The sequence below is a fragment of the Aythya ferina genome, assembly GCF_964211825.1.
Source record: "Aythya ferina genome assembly, chromosome: 2".
Classification (NCBI taxonomy): domain Eukaryota; kingdom Metazoa; phylum Chordata; class Aves; order Anseriformes; family Anatidae; genus Aythya; species Aythya ferina.
This window is the reverse complement of record NC_140297.1, coordinates 87572687-87579377: the sequence shown is the minus strand read 5'-3', so window position 1 is coordinate 87579377 and position 6691 is coordinate 87572687. Positions and strand designations below refer to the sequence as shown.

The following is a 6691-nucleotide window of genomic DNA, read 5'->3' as shown; positions in this document are numbered from 1 at the left end:
CCAGGCACGTGGAAGAACAAACCAACCCCCACCTCGCTACAGCCTCCCTTGAGGTACCTATAGAGAGCGATAAGGTCGCCCCTGAGCCTCCTCTTCTCCAGGCTGAACAAGCCCAGCTCCCTCAGCCGCTCCTCGTAGGACTTGTTCTCCAGGCCCCTCACCAGCTTCGTCACCCTTCTCTGCACCCGCTCAAGCACCTCAATGTCCTTCTTGTAGCGAGGGGCCCACAACTGAACACAGTACTCGAGGTGCAGCCTCACCAGAGCTGAGTAATGCAGCAGAGCAACAAATATAATCTCCCAACTATCTTGCTTCTCAACTATCAATATCCAACACCTATGTCTACATTCACCAAAGCTCCTGAGGCATTTGATCCATGGAGTACACTTAGTACCTTTGTCACATAAGCTGTACTGGCTCATATTCAGAAAAAATTGTATTTGCAGGTCCCTTTTACATTATTCACAATATGCTTTTTGCAAGGATGAGTAAAATGGTGAGGAATTGTCACTAAAATTAAAGATATGCAAGAGTGGAGATATAGTTTAAGTCTCACATTACTTAGTTTGTATTTCTGCTGAAAACTTTTCATAATCTCTGTAGTTCTGCTCTACATTATCTCTTGTTGTCTGTCTATTGCTATTTGCTGCAGTACAACATTTTATTTCTGTTTGTCACTCTATTGCCATAACTGTTAGATTTAGCAAATAAATTACTTTGAGATCTTTTTGGTAAAGACAGAAAGAAATCTATTGAACAATATAAATATCAGCTGTAGCCATGCTATTTAATATTCTGTATTTAAAATAATAATGTTACAGTATTAATAATGTTACAGTATTAATAACTAAGTATATACATTTCCTTTCAGAGGTACATGAAAGGCTTCTAAAATGACATTTACTTCATTGTGAAGAAATATTATTCATGGCAAACAAAAAGTCCTTGTCATTAAATCAACTTCTGTTTTCAGGCATAGCCTGACAAACTACATTAGTCATACCATTTGCTTTCAAGTCATCCATAGAAATATTCAAAGACAATGGTGTGAGTCTGAACTAGATTATTCTTTACTAGGTAAAGTTCAGAGAAGATACAGGCAGATCAATCTGACTGACACTTACCTTAAAGTAATGAAACAGTTGCAGAACGTTTATTGGAACGGAATTCCTATTCTCTCCCTTTGACTTCTCTATTTGTCATTAATGAGTAACTATGGCTGACCTTAGAAATAGGATCAAGAATGGAATGGTAACATAAAACATCATAGTCATTAGAAGGTATTTTAGGTGAAAAACAGAAAACGGGAATGCTGAGAGGTAACAGATTACAGAATGTATATCTGAAACGTTTGAATTCTCTTGCTGAAGGCTGCTGCTAACTAGCTTCTATAACTAATGGGTTGGCTGCAAACATTCATAACACCTGGATGAAGCAAAACCAGCGTGTCCCCAGCCCTTCAGTAAATGGAGAAAAGTACCACCAATTAGGATGTCACATTTGTTTCTGCACTGAGACTATTCAGACTGGGAAAGAAGAGTAGGTTTGAAAAAGAAGGGTTCCCAAAAAGAGGAAGTGGTCTTGGGGAGATGAAAATGCAGACTCTGCCTACAGAAAAGAGAGGTGGATGAAGATCCTGGCGATCAGGGTATTGGGTGCAAATGCATGCCAGGGAATGCTCAGGGCCCTCAACCACTAATGCCCAGGATGGGAGACTGTGAGCAGCAGCACAACATGAACTGACTTGACTCTTTGTGTAACCTTACCAGAGCAGCAGTTACCTCTATCTGGGGAAGGAAACACAAGACAAGCAAATATAGCTTTGGCAGAAATGAAGCTTCTGGGACTCTGAGCAAAATAAAAGCTTGACTCCCACTGGTTCTTAAATAAACCCAATATGCAGATCTACTATAGGTTGTCATTCACTCTGTCTCATCTGTGACAGAAGAAAAATAAAACATTTTTTGTAATTTATTTCTGGAAATGGCTTTTCATTATTGCAAGATGGAATATCAATTGCACACGTAACTTTGCAGAAAATGTTATGCTTCAAGAATGACCCTCCCCTTCCTGTCTACTAAGTGGCAAAATAGTTGATTTAACAGGAAGAGACAGTGGAATAGAATTTTAAGAAGTATGAAAACAAACTTGCACTGATCTACTTTTTTAAATTTTTATTACATTTATTACATTTATTACATTTATTACAAAATTAAATTTTTATTAAATTTTTTGACAATGAGAAATTGGTTTGGCTGACACACTTCACCTTTATACCATGACCGAAGTCCCAACCCCATGTGGTCCAGCAGAAAATGGAAGAACTTTATCTTTTCAGTCTGAATCCCTTGCACATATGACAGTTCATGAAACAACACAGTGCACAGAAAGAGAACATTAAAAGATTTATTTAGCCCTCTCAGCCCATCTGTACTGATTTTTAAGCTTGGGACATCAACAGAATACCTCATATAAAATATTTTGTCTACAGAAATATATCAAGAATACATTCAGTATACACTCTCTGACTTTTTCCTCCTTACACATGCAGGATATAAGGTTATGACCTGTAACCATAACTGCTACATGTATTTGACCAAACCCAGAAAAATGAAATAAGGAAAGAAATCACATTTTTCCTCAGCATTTATCTCCCAAAAGAGGAGATAACATGCTCTGAAATACTCTGTGAGGATACAAGATCTTGATAGTCAAGCTTTGCTGAAGAAAATTCTTGACACTGTTGAAATAAAATGATTTTTTTCAGGGATAAATAGAAAAAACATCATTCATTTGCTAAATTATTTTGATCAACCTTTTAATTCAATTAACTCTCTGAGACTGGTGAACGTAAACAGGCAAGATCTAGACATGTGTCATAGCTTCAGAGGGAAAAATTGCTGTGTCACTCTGCAAGTTATTTGGGTAGCGTGGGGCAGTCTTATGTACACCAACAAATAGCTATAAATGTTCTCACCTGCCCACACTCTCTAGAATTAGGATGTAGAATTAAGGAGCTGAGGAAAGTGGTTATGTTTTAGAAATACTGCACTTGGAGTATGAAGAACATAGTAGGTTCAGTGCTTTGTGGAAATTTCACTAGGCAAAACAGGGTAAGAAAATTCTAGGTGACCCTCTGCAGCTTGCTGAATCTCTTCTCAACACATTGCTTTGGGCAATTCAGGCAACCTGGAAGGTTGAACATTACTGAATCTTTCCAAGCAGGAGCAACAGGAACAAGAAAACTAGCCAGTGCTCAAACAGAGCAATTTCTGAAGTGATTGTATGGGGTAAAAAGGGACCAGAAAAATGTAAATCTCTTCGAGTCCTATTCAAGCATCATAGCAATAAAACATTAAAAAAAAAAAAAAAAAAAAAAGGAAAAAAAAGAATAAAAGAATAAAAAGATACTTAATTTTAATATACAGTGATGTCTGAGACCACCTTTTCACTGCTCTATTGCTGCAAAATTGCCATTTCAGGAGTGTGGTGTGGTTTGACTCAGCCAATGTGTGCCACTTCCAGGTAAGTGCACTTGACATTTTTTTCTAAATTAGCAAGGCTAAGTTCATATGACATAAACAGAAAAGCTGTGTGTTATGAATTAATCCATGATAAAATTCCAGCTAACCCCCCATGTTTTGGCTTTGGTATTCTTTAGAAGAAAAAGAAAATATCAAAAGATCAATTAAAAATATAAAAATAAAAAAATAAAGAACAAAAAGTGGTTTCAACAGATATTCACTTGTTCTGAAATTCTGTAGCAATTCCCGTCAATCTTTTTTCTTAAGCTCCTTCAGCTCTCAGTATGTAAAGCTAGTCATAGACTCAGAAAATAAATTTCAATATGTATACAGGCTCTTTGTATAAAATGGAGATAAATAACACAGTATTTTTGCAGCTGTATGCTTATTTTTGCTTACAAAAAATAAAAAATAAAAATGATAATCTCCAAAATGCTTTAGCATTAGCTAGACAATTCACATATTAATGCAATATGAGATTATGTTATGTATTAAAAAAAAACAAAAAACAAACAAACAAACAAAAAAAACATTTATAATGTTGGTACTGAAATAGACATAGAAAGTGATGAAACACTAAATTGAGAGTCTTAAATATGTTTTTCATTTAGCATTAGAGATGGAAAAATTAATATTCTAAAAGTTATTGCAGGCATATTTTATTACAGATACGAATAAATTACCTCGGTAGCATTACCTACCAAGAATGAGTAGTCTTATTAAAAAAAAAAATAAAAAAATCTTCCCCTCCATTTTGATTAACCTAAGCAACAAGAGAAGTATTTATGTAGTTTCACTGATCTTGAACAGAGCTTGCTGAGCTGGGGCTTTTGTGAATTTGAATTCTAAAACACAGTGGTTGCATTTGGGTAAGAATAAATGAATAACCAGAATTACATTACTTACCAGAACTTGATGAGTAAGTCTTCTCTCTCCTTTGGGGTAAAAGCCAGTCCTGGGAAACAACAGAGTAGGGAGGTAAGTCACATGTTTTTTAGGCTTCCTGAAGAAATTCAGCAAATTATTATTTCTCTGGATTCTCTCATTTAAGTTTGAGTTATAGGTGTAAGTTTTAAGGGAAGGTAAACTGATGGTGATTGAAAACTTCCCTGCAGGACACAAACAAAGAAGACACCTATTAAGCAGAGAGCTTAGGAGTTCCAAAGAGAACATGAAGTGAAAAGACCTCAGGCCTTGCTTCTCAACAGTGTTGCCAATGCTGCCTCATAATGTTGTGCCAGGAACACAAGACTCTCTCTTACTCCTAACATTAGACTTGTGTGGTAAACAGGCAGGGCTATCAGTTAGTTCTGAAAATGAGTCACATTGAATGTATTCTTCATTTTTATATGCTTATCAAGGGTGAGGTTTCTTCATTGAAAAACAAAAATAAATTTTAAAAAAGGCAACAAACAAACAAAAACCATCAATGCTCTTTTGCACTGGAATGCAATAACTGTGAGGTGTACAGGTCTGAGTCAAATCAAAGTTCAGGTCAAACAATCAAGTTTTCAGTAAAAATCCCCATCTACAGCACTAGGAATTTCTACTGAAAAAAAAAAAAAAAAAAAAAAAAAAAAAGATTGACTGTAGCTCCAGGTTCTACTGAGTAACACGTGCACAGTACTGGAACATAAGACATTATTATTAAGAAAATGTGGCTTTTACTTTCACAGGTTAAAGATCCCCTCAGAGAAGAAATAAGATAGAGACCAATAGGTCAGAGAAGTAGAAAAAAGAAAAAGAAAAAGAAAAAGAAAAAGAAAAAGAAAAAGAAAAAGAAAAAGAAAAAGAAAAAGAAAAAGAAAAAGAAAAAGAAAAAGAAAAAGAAACACCATGCTTTTAGTTCACTACTGTGAATGGCAGGCATCTGACTGGTATAAACTTACAGAACTCTACTGACTGGGCCTGACAACAAATGAAGCTTGAAGGTTTGCAAAGGAGAGATTTTTATTCTTATTGTGGCCTGCTGAAATAATATTTCCACCATGTCTATCGCTGTTACTACCATGTAATGTTCATGTACTGATACTGTGATACTGCAGCATAAAATGGAATGGCTTTTTAACTACAAAATTAATAGGACTTTCATTTCACATTTTACATCCTCATTAATACTAAATAGGTTAATTATGATGAAAATATTACCATAAATAGTGTACGGATTAATAATTTAACAGCTATAAAAGTATTGTCATTTTTCATAAAATCTTACATATCAAGCTCACCAAATCACCATTGGATTGCCTAGGAAACTAGATGCTGCCATTATTTTGAACAATTAAAAAACCTGTGATGCTAATTTAGGTCCTATGAACATGACCAGATCTATTTGATATAGCCCAGCACCTGCTGATTACATAAGAATCAGGTAGTTCTTGTTTTAGGAATTGTCGTTAAAGTTTATGAATTGTCGTTTAAAGTTGTTAAAGTCAATGCTGTGGCTCCATGTGAAAATACAGGATTAAATCCTGAATAAGACAAGTTATCTAGTCCAAGTCCAACCATGCGAGTGACTTTAAGCACAACATCTCTTTTTTTTACATGAATATCAGATATTCTCTGACAATGATAGTTTATTGCTTCTCGGGTAAGACCTAAGAGAGATGGTTCAGTTATTGGTTTGGATGTCTAGGTGAAGTTGTTCATCTGCTTATTCCTCATTTTGTCATTGCCCGTGAAAAAATAATGGTGATGAGTTGTCCTTCCAGTCATCACCTGTGCTCTCCATTCAGAATATAAACTGAAAGTTGAGAAGATAATGGGATCTATGCATGTCCTGTTCTTACGCCCTTCCCTAAGCATCCTCCATTGTCCACTATCCTAGGGTGCAAGGTGTAGCTCTAGACTACCTAATCCAAAGTGTAGCTTTAGACTAGCTAATACAGCTGCACAGCTGAAAAAAAAACGAGTAAATATTGCCTTTCCATGTAAAGAAACAACTGAAGAATAAAAAGATCCTCATTTTCAGAAATGAAGGGTCTTGTGTCACCTGGAATAAGAGGAAAACAAAACAAGGAAAATCAGGAAAAAAATTCTTACCAATCATACACATGACATAGAATTATTATCTCTAACAACATAGTTTTCCAGAAGTACATGCACACAAAAACAGCAATATTGGAGCTTGAGATAACACATGCAAAAAATCCATTAACAATTTGTAA

At 35.5% G+C, this 6691-nt stretch overlaps 1 long non-coding RNA gene across 1 annotated transcript; it reads right to left on the bottom strand.

Annotated features, from left to right (window-relative positions):
- Positions 1-2386: 2386 nt before the first annotated feature.
- Positions 2387-4981, bottom strand: LOC311432195. Its single transcript, XR_014689886.1, has 2 exons — positions 4431-4981; positions 2387-2740 (listed from the first exon to the last, which is right to left on the bottom strand). It is a non-coding gene; the product is annotated as an uncharacterized lncRNA (long non-coding RNA).
- Between the last annotated feature and the right edge of the window lie 1710 nt (positions 4982-6691).